This window comes from Nicrophorus vespilloides, unplaced genomic scaffold (assembly GCF_001412225.1).
Source record: "Nicrophorus vespilloides isolate i.1.1-1 unplaced genomic scaffold, Nicve_v1.0, whole genome shotgun sequence".
NCBI lineage: Eukaryota > Metazoa > Arthropoda > Insecta > Coleoptera > Silphidae > Nicrophorus > Nicrophorus vespilloides.
Window position 1 is genome coordinate 540,179 of NW_017100083.1, and position 16,932 is coordinate 557,110.

Here is a 16,932-nt window from a genome sequence, read left to right on the forward strand (position 1 = left end):
TGATTTTCGGAATTGAACCAACGACATTTCGTATCAGATGTTCGTGATACAGGCGACCATAGCCACACGGCTACGGCCGCCCTTCAATATGACAATATTCAAGGTTAAGTTTCTTACTCTATGTCATTTTTTTGACATATGACAATTAATATATGACACCTGTCAACTTCTATTGGTTGTCACATTAACTTGTCATTAGTATAAGATATTTGGTATATCTGACAGATAATAATGACAAGTAAAATGTTATCAACTTAACAACAAAATATAAATTCTAGAATTATAATTCTAATATTTCTTCGCGGGCCCCAAAATTTCTTGTGGGCCCCAACTAATTTTGAATGCCACACAGCTTCAGTTCTATAATGTAAAGAATATTGTGAATGCAGAAATGTGGTCCCTATGTACTGCACCTAGTGTGCCTAATGTATAAAACGGTCCAGCGCCTGATGCACTTATATAAAGCATAATGTAGATACATCTTGTTTCGTAATTATTCGTTTGAATAATTAGCTAATTAAATTAAAGTAACTTTGGTTTAATCTACGAATGCTTTCCACTTGTTTCTCCTTGTACCTTTTTCGTTCCGCGGAAGCAAGGGCCGCGATTAGAATTCGTAAAGATGTAAATTGGTTTTGAATTGGAAATGAGATTCATTTCGGATTGCGATGCAGGTCCTTAATCCTCGCAGCTCCCGTTTTTTCATCCAACCATATATTTTTTTGCTATGTTTTGTACCTAGGCCACGTAGAGAGAGAGAGCGAGAGCGTGCGGTTTGCGCCCTTTGCTGAACGTGTGTGTATTCTGGTCGAGCAAACCGATATTGCAATATTAATGAGAGCTTTGTGCGAAGAGTGTATGTTTGCATGCGTGTTTCCATTGGTAGGGAGTGATTTGGGTGAGAGCGGAGAGGGATGGAAAAGGGCGAGAGGAAAAGCCAGAGCCCCATTATATTCCTGATGCAAAACAAGTTTCGGGGACGGTGATTAATAGTTCGCAGCCGATCAACGTTCTCTTTTCCGTTCATCGACGATTTTTTCACCCACCATTTCCATCCACTCCCCCGCCCTGAGCTTTTCATACCTCTTTTTTTTTCTTTACTTTCTACTTTACTCTATATATATTTTATCTTTTTGCTTCTTTCCCGTGCCGTCCTCATTTACTTTTCGCGCCCTGCAAACGATTGATTGATTTTCGATTTTCTTAACGTAGAACAATTTCGATATTAATCTTCGCACAACCCCCTCAGACAATCCGCCGCTTAATTGATCTCACCCTTCGAACAAGCATCGCAATTTCCAGCACTTATTTACGTATAATTAATGAACTTAATGTTGCTACAACGAAAACTTTAATTAAGACGTGATTACAATTAATTTGCTTGTTTTCAGTCGATTCAATTATTTTTATTTATACCATGTAATTACGTCCCTTTCCTTTCGTAAAATAATCTATTATATTTTTTTTGTTATTTTAGAAAGTATTAAATAGGATTAACATATATCCTAATGCCAGCACACTATATACAAATTTCCTAAATCCAATATTTCATTCATAATAGTCATAATTAATATAATATATTACATCAAGATTCGTACACACATCATAAACATTACAAAGTTTCTTATATATAAGAAACCTGTCAATTACTTTTAATTTAATTAACAATAATTAACTTATTTTTAGTAAATTACACTATACACTGATTCGTACAAACTACGAAAATATTTAAAATTTTCTTCTATTTATTATTAAATAGTAACAATAATATTCTATATTTGTTTTTTTTTATTTCAGAACGGATTTCAAGGATTTTGTCCATATTTTTCAACAAGGTACGAATCTTTACATTTTTAATATAAAATCATTATTAAGACAAAAAAAAAATGTAAATCATAAGTTCTAGGATGTCCTTATTTCTCTATGTAAATAAATATTATGATTACTGATCTATAAGTAAGTACAGAGTAATATCTCGCTTTGTACGGTTTCGGATTTACTATAGTCCAGTTTGATATAGTCGAGTTTGAAAATGTCAAAACAATATATTGGTGGAACCGCACAAATCATGGTATTACTATATATAAGTTTTAAATCCTTAATTAAGTTAGCTTATAAGTAAATGGTAAATAATAAACTTTTTCTTAATTACATCTTTACGTTTAATTTTGTTAATTAATTCTACTTTTATAAAGAAACTTTTCTTAGCTATGTATTATTTAAAACATTGAAATATTCTACTTACATAATAAAAGGTAACGTTAAACGTAATGTGATTAAATTAAATTTCGCTTAAAACTGAACTTTCATTTAATAGGTCATAAAATAAATAAACTATTAAAAAGCCGTATATTAAATTCGAGTTAAAAAATCAATAATTAAAATAAATGTACTTTAATAATCAAACATGATTTCAACGTAACTAATTAATTATGAAACTTATTATTAAATATTCATTATGAAAAATTCAATGCAAAAATTATGTATTTTTTTTTCCAAATTATGTAAATGTAATAATAAGAGGGTAATTATCTTTAATAATATTATTTTTTATATAATTGTAAAAATTAAACATTTTATTAGTAAAAATTTATAAATTATTACATATTTCTTGATAGTCAAATAGAGACAATCATAAAATCAATGAAAAAAAGGACAATTTCAAACCAATTTCAGAACTCGACTCAAAAAATCACAGTAATAATCTCACAAATGTCTCGAATTATGTAACTGGGACACCGGGACTTAAGACTAGTAATCGGGACATCTGGTAACGATTATCTATAGTATATGTGATATGACTAAATGACAATCAGGTGTACCAACATATTGAAAATTACATATGTATTAGAAAAGACAATCACTCTTTATCGAAATGACTACAATGTAAAAAGGACAAGAGAAGTTTTTCAAAATTCAAATTAAAAATCAGATATTTAAAAATTATACAAACTATGCTGATAATATTGATTACATGTTTGTAAAAGGTATACATTTTTTGGGTAAAAAATACAAAAATTACAGAAATAATCTTACTAATGTCCCGAAAGATCTAGTTGGGACACCGGGACTTGAAAACGTGATAATCCCGGGACATCTAGTAACTCTTCTCTTAGCAACGATAACTTCTGAACTGGCACGTCAAAATAGAATGTTCCAACGTCAGAAAATCGGCTGATTTATAATGTAAACTAACGTATCGTTTCTTCGATTTGAAACATAACCAAAACCAAACTTGAGGAACCTAAGGCACTAACTAGAGTGAATATGACCAAATTGTTTTTTCCAAATTGTCCTACACAATATTTTTTTTCTCGTGTGAAATTTGTCGTTAGTTCACACAATGTTGTCGTATCATTAATAATTTCCCATTTCATACTGTGCAACTCATATGAATTTATGTTTCATTTAACGGATGGTGTGGACGCAGTTCTACGTTAAAAAACGAATGAAAACGTTAATTTTTAACGATTCCTGCGTGTTTATTTGAATATTATTGTTCTGTATTCAATTTAGCGAAATGTTTTATTAGCAGTGAACGCAAATCGACGGATTAGTAAACAAACAGATAGAGCAGCCAAAAACAATACAATACAACAAAAAATGATAACAAAACAGTTTATGTATGTCAATTAAATACCGACAATTATATCAAACTGGCGCAGGCAAACGAACAAACAAAAATTGACAGTAGGTTCAACATGTACGTACAAAAGTAAACAAGGACCAAAAGTGGGCAAAACGAAGCGCCGAAATTAATTGGTTTTTCACATTTATGAGGCGAATTGACCGCCGCTGCCCACCCAATAACACTTACGTAATCCGCGCAGAGGTCCGATTCGAGGCTTGTTGTTCGCGGATCACTGAATAAACATTAATTGAATCCGCATTTCCAGCGTCCACTAAAACGTGTTCGTGTTTCCCTTTTTTGTCCTTGTTTCGTTTGTTTTGTCTTTTGTGGTCCCTGCTACAAAATTTTATTATAGCTAAATGGGAACGGTATGCAAGCAAGTTATGGACTAATGAATCTTCCATATATATATTTTGTTGGTAGTTGTTCATTTTTAGGATTGGAGCCTTCGCTTTCAAAACAATTACAGTTTCAATTAGAGTCAATTTGTGTTCGATAACGATCCTCGATTAAGTGCTTTTCGAGCTGTAAAACCGAAAGCCATTACACACAAAACCTGTATATACACGTGGATGTTGTTAGAGAGACACAGAGGAAAGAGAAAGAGGACAAAACATACCATTATTGATTCCCCTTGGGGTCATTCCGTCCTGGGATTTATTTAAGGTAGAAAAGCGCGTACGGAAACGAAATGGACTAACAAAAAGTCGAGTTAAATCTGAAGAAGAATTGCTGGCAATTAGCGTTCGCGTGTGTGCACTGCGGGAAGATTAGTTTCGCGACGAAGGTAGGGCTCTCATGATGAATGATATACCTCATCCTCCTACTCTCTGGACCAAGGGATTTGCATTATTTTCACGTGGAAAGGAACTGCGGACCAGAAACCGGAAGCAAAGACTAATAACAGCAGATTCCGGCAGACATTAAATAGTAAAGTTAATTTGCAACGTGGCGTTTTATACACGGTGGTTTCACCAAACTTCATCTATTTATACACGCCGATTTCGGTTACTGCAAATTTAGCAATTATAACGACGAATCAATTCATTTACCAGAACAAATAAATTTATTGTTTCACATATATTTTTAGCTACAAATTAAATTATAAATGAATTAATTGCAAATCAAATAAATTATTGTATTGTTGTGTGCATTATTGAAATATAATATACATTTACATAATGTACATTTTTTTATAATTATAAATTATCATTATATTTATAATTATTAATATTGTTATAATTTTTACTTATGTCTTTGTTTTGTCTTATTATTAAAAGGAGTAACATAAAAAGTAATTAATAGTTCAAAAGAAAATTATATAATTAACTAAGAAATATACAAAATTACAGTGGAAAGTTTTTAAACGTTGATTTTTTATATAAATATTGCAATTAATACTTTTATCTTATATATTTTATAAGTTGTAAATGTAGAAATATTTTCATAATCAATAAAATTTCTATAGATAATAGCTATTTAATACTACTAAAAAGTATTGTGTAATAGATTCTATACTTAGTTTTTTATTATTATTATTATTTTCAATACATTATGAAACTGCAAGGTTCGAAACACAATTAGGGTAAAAGTTTTGAAAACTTTACAAGAAAATAGAAACCGAAGTCTTCTCTTTTGTTTCCATTATAACTTTATCTATTTTCTTTAACATTATTTTTATTTATAGAGAAAAAAGATACATTTTGTTAAAAAAAAACAATTTAAAATATTAATCACATAACATTCACTATAAAACAAAACCAAATATGTAAATTTTCTAAAATATGAAAAATATTTAATTTTATATATATTTTATTAAACTTTTTATAAATTTGGACGTTATTTCTCAGTTGGTTCTAATCTGATTTTAGTGGTTTAAATTAAGATTTTTAGTTTTAGTAATCAAGACAAAATTGTACATAATAATTTCAAACATTTGTAAAATTGAAAATCTTTGTGACACTTATGTGTTAATAAAAACAAGTAATAAATTATGATTAATCTCTTTGGTTTTCTGATATTTTTAAATGTATCAAAAAGTCTTCTAAAATTTAAAGAAACACCCAGTACGTACAGTTCTTTAGATTAGTTGGAAAAGTGATAAATTCCACGTAAATGCTCCAGAGAAATTAATCCGGCTATGTTCTCCCTGCGGAAGCGACGCCATTCAGGGAACGCGCCAAAATCGTTAATTCCGGTATTATTATTATTTTCCGGTAACGTCGTAAATTCATATTTGTGAAAGTGAAAAGCGCGTTTTCTGGATGGGCAAAAACACCGTTTTCCACTCTCCATCCAGGTGCGGTTTACGGTCGATCCGGAAAAGCGGAAGTTTTACGGAAGTCTATTCACCATAATAATGATAATAACGCTGCATCCTAATTAGATGTATACGAGGAAATCCGGTCATTGATTCCTGAAGATCAAAGCGCGCTTCCGCTTTTGGCCCTAAAAGCTTCTTTTTTTACTGCATCCTTCGGCGTCTTCTTTATCTTTTTTTTTTCAATTTTGACAGCGTTAAGGATAATCGAGTAACCTTGTAACCTGGTTACCGAAACGGCTTTTAAACCTCCGTTCGGTTGCTTCGCTGCAGTCTGAATACAGGGATGAAAAACTGTGTACAGAAATTTACAGAAAACCGATCCCTTTCAGCAATTTCTGTACACATTTTTGTTTTATTTTCTTGTGTTTTCAGTTTACTTAGCGTCCTTGGTTCTTTAATTAGCAGATCTAGAGAAGCTTTGACTACTAAAATCTTGAAAAGGATTTGCTTATATTCGTCCCAATGCTAATTATAAACTAAATTACGAGAAAATATTTAAATATTATGAGATGTGAAAATAATTGAAACTTTGTCAAAAAAATTCATACATGAAATAGATTATCTTGTATATGCTTAAATATTATAAAGAGATTGAAATTTCAGAAATTTTCAAAACTCTACAATATCTAGTAAATTACCTATAAAAATGCATTTAAATACATACAATAAGTAGATTATCTTGTAAATGTTTAAATGTTAACAAGAAAATGAACAAAAAATGAATTTCCAGCTTTTTTTCCAATTGAAATGAAAATTTCAGAATTTTTCAAAACTGTACAAGATCTAGCAAATTACCTATAAAAATGCATCTAAATCCATACAATAAGTAGATTATCTTGTAAATGTTTAAATATTATAAAGAGATTGAACAAAAATTATTTGAAAAATATGAATTGTCTAGTTTTTTTTTTCAATTGAAATGAAAATTTCAGAAGTTTTCAAAACTCTTTAAGATTTAGCAAAGTATGTACAAAAATGCATCTAAATCCATTCAATAAATAGATTATCTTATATATGTTTAAATATTATAATGAGATTAAAGAAAAATTAATTGAAAAAATGAATTGTCCAGTTTTTTTTTCAATTGAAATGAAAATTTCAGAATTTTTCAAAACTGTACAAGACAATCTATAAAAATGCATCTAAATCGATACAATAAGTAGAATATCTTGTAAATGTTTAAATATTATAAAGAGATTGAATAAAAATTATGTTAAAAATGAATTGTCCAGTTTTTTTCAATTGAAATGAAAATTTCAGAAGTTTTCAAAACTCTTTAAGATTTAGCAAAGTATGTACAAAAATGCATCTAAATCTAAATGAAAAAAAAACTAAATTAAAAATCTTAATAACACCATTAAAATTTACCAAAAAATAAAATATTTTTTATGTAAAACCTTCATAAATACTAATGTTAAAATAATCTTGATGTTATATTTAAATAAAATAAAAAAGGTTATACAAAAATCAATAATATCTAAATACTACGAAAATACGCACGTTTAATTAATGAAATTTTGACATCGAATGAATAACCTTTAGATTGCATAGGGAAAAGCTAATAAAACAGAGTGATTTCGAACGAACCAATTTCCGGTATAACATTTGGTCATAGATTTACAAACCTTTCGCCATGTTCAAAAACACCACATTTCAGTTATCAAACGGTTTATACTTTACACCAAAATGATGAGTGTTTAAGGTATATTGCAGGTGCATTAAATTAATTGCGTTTGACCGTTTCCAGCTCGATGGAACGCAGTTAATTGCTGACTTTGATTTGATGAAATTCGCGCATCAGTGGACAAAACGCAGTCGCGTCGCAATTTGGAAAATTAAATGCGCGCACCTTCACCATCCCACCAACATTTTATTACCAATTTACCCGAATAACACGCGTTTTTGGATTGAATATAGTAAATAAATAACAGAAATAAATAAAACAGTAATAAACAAAATAAAAATAGAATCAAATATATGAAATGGTCATATATTATATAATGTGCAGGATTGCAGCAAATGGGCTTTCGGTAAGAGGATAATATTTGGATATAATTATGTTTACCTGCTGGCTTATCGAATTATAATGAAACGGATTTTGTTAGCAGACACATAAATTAATACATGGGGATTCGAACGTTCATGGACAAAGTCTAGTTTCTGTTTCTGTCTCTGTATTTGTATGTGTGTATGTATATATGTGAGAATACGTGTGTAAATTGTGAATGTTTATGTGTGTTGCAAATTGAATTTATCGAATGTGCATTGCTTCGTGCGACACGTAAATATTTAGTGTTGCTAATTTGAGTTACGACGTGTAAACTTCGCGTTTGCAATTTATTATTTAGCTTCGTCGAGGATGCGGTAACGATCTTCACCTATTTCCGTCACTTTGATTTCATTTTGTAATTAAACTTTATTCGCACCTCGCCGCATCTACAAAGTACATTACATTCTTCATTTAGATTTTATTATTTTGTAGTGTTCACTATTTACATTCTCACTAAATTACGTAATGAAATTTTGTAACATAATTACTATTAAATAGATGTAAATTAATGACAAAATTATAGTTTTTCTAATGTTACTTGTAGTATTTTTTCGCTTTTTTTTTGTTTACATTAAGTAATATCAAAGGAATGCTCTGATATTCAAGTGAAATATTGTATAGTCTTTAATTAAGAAAAATAATTAAATAAATATACACTTTTCCAATAATCTACTAAATTTTTGTTCTAAATTCAGATTTAGGAAATAATTATGATCTATAAATATCAATTTTCACAATATTTTCAACAATTTTGATATTTTAAGGAATTTTCAAAATTATCTTATAAATAGTTAAATTTTATATACATTTTATACTTACATATGTTGATTTTAAGAATTTTTATTTTATGCATTCATAGAAAGCGTATTTCGTTTGCATTTTTTTTGTATATAACAATTATTAGATAATGGTAATTGATGACTTAAATCGATTTTTAATTATATTTTCTTCACATCTTTATATTTTGTTTAATTACTACTAAACTGTAAAACTTATTATATATTTTATACTTTTGAATTACTTTTTTTATTTGAATTTTACTGATATTACAAGAATGCTTGCATAATTTAAATTAATTCCTAAAATATGATGATTTTTTATTTTTATTTTCTTGTCTTCTTTGCGTAATTACTCTTAAACTGTAAGTCTTTTTTGATGTCTTCATGTTTAGTGTAATTAATTGTGTACTTTTTGCATTCGTAGAAAGTGTGTTTCCATTGTAAATTTTTTGATATAACACTTGTTAAATAAATGTTAATTAATGATTTAAATCAGTCGTTTTATGGATTTTTTTTATTATGTCGATTTTTCCATGTTTTTTTTTCATTTCTTTAAGTTTTGCGTAATTCCAATATTTATAAAATAAATAAACAAATAAAGTCAACAAATAAAGTCAACAAAGAAAGTGTAACAAAAAACATGAGCTAAAATTTAAGTTTCAAACATATTATATGTTTTATGTTTATATAAGGAGCATTTTTTTAATTCTTATATGTTAATTCTTTCAAATTGAAGACAAACTCAAACTTAAAAATAGAATTTCCTATATTTTATATTACAAATTTAAGTCATGAAAAAATTTGTAATTATTAATAATTTTCATATTAATTAATATATATATTTAAACTGGAAAAGGTAGAAAAAACTAAAATATTAAAAGTTAAATTAAATAAATAAATTTATTGATGAATTTACAAATTTCTTAATATTACATATACATTTTCTTGCATTTTTTTTTGTCGCTTAGGATAATTTTTAATTGGTCTCATTATCGAAATACCTCCTTAATTGGACTGTAAAGTTAAACAAATCATTAGTTCTCTGCAAACGGTGCTATTATCTCACTTCGGTCCGTGTACACCAATTATATAAATGAAATCCCCTCGGCTCTTATAGTGACATCTACAACTAATTCCCAGAATCAGTTAATTTATATGGCACTCAATATTTACTCCTCAGTTTTACTCAGTTAGATTACACTATTTAAGAAGACACCAATCTTTTGGGAATACCGAAAATACGAATCCATCAGATACGAAAATCAAACCATGATTACATAAGACCATAAAGTAAATATCTTTGCCGAATAAGAGAATCACAGATTTCAAAAGAGAAGAATTTATCTTTATAGAAACAGATTGATACACTATACAAAATTGAAAAGATTTTATAAACATTTGGTGTACATTACATTGAAAATGTATGAATGTAAAAACACAATCTTGCATAAAACATGGACAATATCAAAATATACAAAATAGCAAGAAACAAACGCTAATGGTGACGTGAAATGTCAAAAGCAAGTAGAAAAATTGAAGATCGAATTTTACTATATTTATTTGTCATAATCTTCGAATTTCGCGCGCTCACAAATCCATCATAAAACGTAAAAAAAATGAGAAATATAGCCGTTATTATATAATCAACGACGCGGGGAACAACGAAAAAGGCTTACGCAACAAAAGGGAGGAAGAACTCGTAAAAACTGGCTCGTATAAAAACAGTCTATATCGTTAACTTCCAATCTGAACGTTTTACGATGATCTCAACTATTCTCTTCAAAATTAATTAAAAAGATTGCTTTCAAATAATCTGTGTGTGCTTATATAACATTTCATGTTGATATTGTGTTGCAATTGTGAATAAATACAAATAATTTTGTACTTTGAATTGTAAAAAAACATATTAGATTTTCAATGTTCTTTTTTTACATAAGTTTTGTTAATGAAATTAGTGATTTCAGTATTTATTTTTGAAAATATTCGAATATTATACGAATTTCGACAAACTTAGATTGTCATCATAAATAGGAAAATTATAATTAGAAATATACTTCAATTCATTAAAATAAATGTGAGAACAGAAAAGTTTCAATATTTAAGTAATTAAAGAACTTTTATATATGAGACATTATAAAATGTAAAATACAAAATAAAATTATATTAAAAACCGTTATATCTTAGCTAATAATTAAAATTATGTAATAATGGTTATATCAAAAGATGCGAAATTAAAAACCGCTTCACATATAATTATAAAATATATAAAAAGTATTAAAATTTTCGAGTTATTATAGAAAGTGTTTATTATTATTGTTTTTGAAGAAATGAAACAAGTGAAAATTGAAATATTTAATAAAAATATTCTCTTTTCAATGAAAGAAGTAATAATATATAAGTATAGAGTAGAAAAATAATAATTTTTCAGTAAAATGTAATAAAAATGGAAATAAGTTTAGGTTTTTAAATAAAACAAATAAGAGTAAGAGAAAAATGTGTTTAATTGGACTGTGTGTGTAAATGAACTATTTGCGCTTGTTGAAAATCAAGCGCTCGTAGAACAAAGGGCTCTAAATTAGGACTGGGTCGACTGTAATTAGTGCAGTTGAAAAGGTCAATTATCATCGAAGATAAATAGAATAGTTCAAATTAGATCACCGCCAATTTCTAAACAATATCAAGTCGCCTTGTTGACTCCAGCCGTGCGACGCAAGTGTTGAGTTGTAGTCGTGGATGCGCCCGGTATCAAAATACAAAAGTACGCTGAATTGGAAAGTGCTCGAAGTGAGGAAGTTGGAAATGGGTGGTAAAAGGGGTTGGTTTTGGTGTCTCCGACTTTGATGTGCCGCCATCATCCGACCCGCCGCACTCCATTCCACTTAGTGCGAAAATTTATTAACCCTCCATACCGAAGCGAACCGATAATTAGCAATATCGGGGAGCACTTAAACTACATTTATCGGTTTCGACAACTTCTCGTGTAACGAAATTTGCGACGCGACTCACAAAGACCTGCCGCCCCTAAAACGAAAAGCAACCTCCCCGACTCCGACCCCAACAGTCACGAGGCCGAACAACCCATCCTCCCTCAACCGGAAAGCCTTTTCCCCAGACTGGAGAAGAGGAGGAGAGGCCCAAGATCGATACAACAACATCCACTTGAAAACAAAAATTAAATTTGATCCACCACTACCATCGACAATCCGCCTACACTTTTTTTTTGCTTCTCTTTCTAAAGAGGGTGGCATTTCGATGGTCCCTAATTTGAATACAAATTTGAGTACGCCAAGAGCCTTCCTAAAATGCCGATCCAACAGTCACATCGATTTATAATTAATTGACGACGTTTTATTCTTATTTTACTTTTCATCCCTTTCCGCTTAACACGCTTTCAAAGAGGGTACAAATAATAAAACGAGAGAAGTACAATGGTGAAGTAGCAGATTCCTCCATTTATCACAACTTAAACAAAAACGTGCAAATTAAACATTAAGAACACAAAAACTTTGTCCCATTCTGAATTTGTTTGAAATTAAATAAGATTCGAATAGAAATAAAAATTAAATTAACAAAATTTCAAATGAATCGTCAAAACATTTCGGATTTTTGTTCTTAAAATATAATAATAAATTCGACTTTCACAATATATTGTTTGTGAAATTAAAATAAAAATTAAATAATAAAAATCTATGCAATTTCTCCAATTATTCAACAATTGTGAGATTGATTGATTATTTCAAAAACTATTAAACTTCTTATATATTTTATGATTTCACACAAAGTGCTTTTATTTTGCAAATATTTTGTTAGATTTGTAGTTATATAACTTTAATGAATGCAAAATTTAAACAAATAAGTGAAACAAAAACGTGATTTTTCGAATTTCATTTTTATATGTTTTTACAATTAAACAAGAAGCGCCTGTTTTTGATAAAACAATTTTATTACATCTAAAAAATTAAATTGTTAAAATTTGTTGAAGATATATAAAAAAATGAGTTAATTAATTATAATTGAAATTTTATTAGATAACATCAATTTACTAGATTTTGTTCCATTTGTCAACGATTTATTTTTCAGTACATTATATATTATTTATATACAAAAATAACATCAATAAATAAGAAATATAGAGAAAACTAGATTTTTTAATTTTTCGGTTTAAGAATTTCTTTTGTTTATCTATACAATTTTATGCATGAATGAATGCAATAATCGTTTCACTTCTGGGCTTCTTGTACGAAATTTTTTAAATAAATATTCGGTTCACGAACATCTTTTACAAACGAATTATATTCAACAAACGAAATTCCACTTTTAGTTTAAATGAATTTGATTCACAATTTTTTCTTATTATTACTTTTTTATTAGTTTGTTAAAACAAAAGCATTTGCTGTAACAATTAATTGCAATCAATTCAAATACGTTATTTTAGGATTTTGATATTTGCCTGCGCAGATCGTTGAGTTTTATTATTTCGAATCATCCTAATGTGCGCAACCATTAGTCGTTCGTCGTAAAACTGGCGCTGTCGTCGGTTTTAGGGCCTATGAAATTTCGCGTGTTATTAATTCCCAACAGAACGGTGATTCGTCGATGAAGCGTATGTTTTAATTAACGTATATAAACTGTATACAATTGTCAAGTCGATATCCGAGTAATTAAATTAAATTGCGATGCACGATTTCATCACAGTCTGAGAGAATCGAGAATAATTGTTTTTTGGTGCACTTAAGTTTCAAAGTTAATTAGTAATTAAGATATATAATTGCTTTGTTTAGTGGTTAAATTATTGCGAGGTTTTGATTATGTGAGATGAATGAGAAGACAGACAAAATTTAATATGTAGTAGAAATTTATTAATTACATTTTTATTTTATTATTTATATTACATGTAAATAATAAATAAATGTATACATTTTTTATACAAAAAAAAACTAATAAGATTAATTGAGTTTATTATTGTGTATTAGATTGTCGTCTAATGGAAGTTCACTTCTGCAAAATTTAATTTGTGTCCTTTGGACGTGTACGTGGAAAGATTAGATTTGCTCGGCGATGATTGAAAATGTTTATGGTTTCACGGAGAAAGGACGAAAAGTAAAAAAATAAAACGAAAACAAGTAGATTTACTGCGAGGATGGTTTTATCGCGTTATTATATTTTCGTTTTCCCACGGTCCGACCACGTGATGATACAAGCAAAGTGAGATGTTTCTTTGTTTCAAGAAGGTTTGCTGTGGTGCAGGAGTGGGAAAGGATAGGATAGGAGGAGGGTTTCAAAGGACGTTAAAGGACCTTTTATCTGGAAGGCGAGAATTGCCGGAACAACATTTGTTAAACCAGTTACGGCCGGTCCGTCCAATAAACTCGATTCTCAATAGAGAATTTGTCTAGGCTCCCTATTTCTCCTTTCCTATTCTTGTTGTTTCCTTCTTCATCGCAACCCTTAACCTTCTTTTGTATCATCCCCAAGACCGAATTGTCTTCAGTACGGAAATCCATTCGACGCCTCCTCTTCTCCTCCTCCCTCGTCGCTCATTCTCCAACGCCCCACCGGAAGCTACGTAATTTACGATTACCCGGCGCATCCACCAAAAATACATCAACGATTTCATTTGCTTCGGAATCGCGTCTGTTTTTGCATCTTGAAACAAAATACGATTGCTGTTGCGCGGATGTCAGACGTGCAAAAGGAAATTAGTGTCCTTTTTCACTTTTTATTTCGCTTTTGATGGAAAGACGCTCTTCTTTCGCGCAACATTGTTGACACACTTGGTGAGTGCTTTCTTATTCCGTGTTTTCTTCGCACCGGATGGTGTGCTAACTATGAAACGTTAACTGGAGAGTAACAATTGAGATAACGATCCGTCACTTAAGCCCTTTTGCAGACTAATCACCTGCACAATCGCGCGAACTTCAATGGGCCGCTGCCAGCCAATTACGTAATGATTTATAAGTACCGCATTTGAGGACTTCACAGGCATTGATTACGCATTGAGTCCAAATCTAATGACTAATCAATTTAGTTAGTCCAATCCGGAATACAGGTAATGACAACTATCATGTCATAGATTGGAAATGTTACGTCAGAATACATTTGTATAAGTTATTTAATTATTATACTGCGAAATTACTTGACAAGTTTCAATTTAAAAAATTGAATAAACGTTACTGTAATGACGTTACCAGTTATTGACGTGACGTTAACGTTACGTATATATCTTAATATATAAAGGCATATTAGAATAAGACATATAAATTAACGTTACGTTGCCAATCGAAGTCGTGACGTTGACGTAACAGATTTTTCACTGAAAACTACTATAAATTTATAAAGAAAGGTAGAAACTAATGAAGTGTAGTTATTAAATGTGCTGTGTATAATAATTGATATCAAAATTGACGTAACGTTGCTAGTCGATGATGTGATGTTGACGTAATTACGCAATCGTGATTAATTATGAATGAATGTGATAAATAATATAATTTAGTAAACAAATGTAGGAAATTGTGAAATGTTGATACTAGATGTATTTTGTATATGAATTGATATAAAACTAGACGGAACGTTTCCTATAGTTGACGTGACGTTGATGTTACAGATTTTTCACTGAAAACTACTATAAATTTATAAAGAAAGGTAGAAAATAATGAAGTGTAGTTACTAGATTTGCTGTGTATAAGAATTGATATCAAATTGACGTAACGTTGCTAGTCGATGATGTGATGTTGACGTAATTACCCAATCGTGATTAATTATGAATGAATATGATAAATAAGATAATTTAGTAAACAAATGTAAGAAATTGTGACATGTTGATACTAGATGTATTTTGTATATAAATTGATATAAAACTAGACTGAACATTTCCAATAGATGACGTGACGTTGACCTAATGATAACATTTGTTGACGTTACGTACAGATCTTATTATATGAATGCATTTAATACAAATGTTGATACCAGGTGTACTTTGTATATGAATTGATATAAAAATTGATTTAAAAACTGACATATCGTTGATAGTTGATGACGTGACTTTGACGTTTCATGTAGAATTAATTGACGTTATTACCTAATCGTGAATAATGATAAATGAATGTGATAAATAAGATTTATTAATAAACCAATGTCAGAAATATTGAAGTGTTGTCACTTGTACTATGAAGTAATATAAAAATTGACTGAATGTTTTCTGTAGATGACGTGAGGTTGACTTAATGCTACTAGTTGTTGGCGTAATCTTAAAAGATAAATACATTTAACAAACATGTGTCAAACAATTGATTTAACGTTGCCTATTGATTATGTGACGTTGACGTTATTGTAAAATTAAATTTAATTAAAATTTGTAATCATGAATAAATCTGATAAACAAAATTAATTAATAATACGTGTAGATCTTTAATAGATGTATTTAATAAATAAGATATAAAAATTTACGTAATGTTTCTAGTTGATGACGTGACGTTGACGTTACATATAATATGAATAGAATGGATAACAATAATCGTTAGCAAACACGAAAATGCATTAATTTGACAATTTACAGCCGCCGAAAAGCGGAAAAGAGCGTCAAAACGGAAATGGCAGATTTAATTTACGATCATTAGGTGTCGCCATTGCGTAACGTCGGTGGGGAGCTTCATTTTAATAATTTCGCGGTCGCGTTCATTGTCAAATTACAACGCGGAAAATTTTGTGAATGTGGTGGGTGGTAAAATTGACACGCAATCAGATTTATTGTCCAGCGCGCGCCAAACTTCCGCATCGCATTAAAAGCATATTTAATGTTTGAATTATCGACGGAAATCGAATCATTATTATTATTATTTTCTTTTCGTAACGAATCCAGTTTATTTATTACGTATAATGAAATCTCTACTCGCGTTAATGAACGAAAGTGTTGGACTTCCACAATAACGATCGGACGTGTCCGCTGCAGGGGTGGATCATATAATATAACATTTTTTTTTGTCTGCGTGGATGTGTCCGTTTGTTCTTTCTTTTTTGTTTGTTTCTTCTTTTGAGGCTCCGTCGCGATCGCTTGCCAAAGCCAATAGAATATTGATGAGGTTCTCACACGAGGGCTATTCACTTAGTCTAGGAGCATTTGCTTGGATAGAAGGAGAAAGCATCTCTTCTA

At 29.7% G+C, this 16,932-nt stretch overlaps 1 protein-coding gene across 1 annotated transcript in view; it reads left to right on the forward strand.

Moving 5' to 3' along the window:
* Window positions 1-1,795: 1,795 nt before the first annotated feature.
* LOC108567058 (voltage-dependent calcium channel gamma-8 subunit) overlaps window positions 1,796-16,932 on the forward strand; it is a 173,785-nt gene continuing 158,648 nt past the window's right edge. The window contains exon 1 of the mRNA XM_017927266.1: window positions 1,796-1,835. The gene's annotated coding sequence lies outside the window, so the exon portion shown is untranslated. The remainder of the gene's footprint in view (window positions 1,836-16,932) is intronic.